We start from the raw sequence: 809 nt of genomic DNA, 5'->3' as shown, positions 1-809 counted from the left end.
ATATATATATATATATATATATTTTATATATTATATATTAATTTATTCCTCTGCACCTATGTTGTAAACTGGAACTTTCACTTTGTTGTACTACCCACTCCAACAAATTCGTTTTAATGTTGAGATGTACAGGAAATATTTTCACCTTAAAAAATAAACACAGTAAAGTATTTATAAAAGACTCATGGATATTAAGTCCTACAATCCTTGAGTTTTGACACTTAAAAGAAAGGTACAAAGGTATGATGGATTGATATTTTAGTTCTGCAAATGGTCATATATATATATATATAAAATCATATATGGATCATCCCACTTCTATTCCATATCATAGCTAGAGAAATATTAATGTTTAGCCTCTCACACCCTAGAAGAACAAGGACCAAAAAAATGAGCAGATACTCAGTGTCCCCTTAGTGATCACCTTTAATCAATTATCACAGTTGTATTACCTGTTGTTATTAATATTTTATAATACATTTATTGTGGTTCATAAAAAAAGGCCTAATTTAAAAGTCACCAACACCTTGCTGTGTTTATTTAGGTGATTGGTGCAATCCTGTATCCTTTAACATGTTTAAGAATAAAACAGAGGCGCAGCTGAGCATTACCAGGCGCGTGCTTGAAAACGCACATAATAAGGAGGAAATCCTGCTTTGCATGTCAGGAAAATGTTCCCTTGGAGAACAGGGTTTTACTTTTGTTTGCTACGGGTGAAAGGAGGGCGGGGGGTGTTTCTCCCTGTCCCCTCCTCCTCACCCAGAAAAGAAAAAAAAAAATTGACCTGCCCCTTTTCCATTCCCATGGAT

The sequence above is a fragment of the Cyprinodon variegatus genome, unplaced genomic scaffold (genome assembly GCF_000732505.1).
Source record: "Cyprinodon variegatus isolate N-32 unplaced genomic scaffold, C_variegatus-1.0 Scaffold54, whole genome shotgun sequence".
NCBI lineage: Eukaryota > Metazoa > Chordata > Actinopteri > Cyprinodontiformes > Cyprinodontidae > Cyprinodon > Cyprinodon variegatus.
This window is presented reverse-complemented; position numbering follows the sequence as displayed.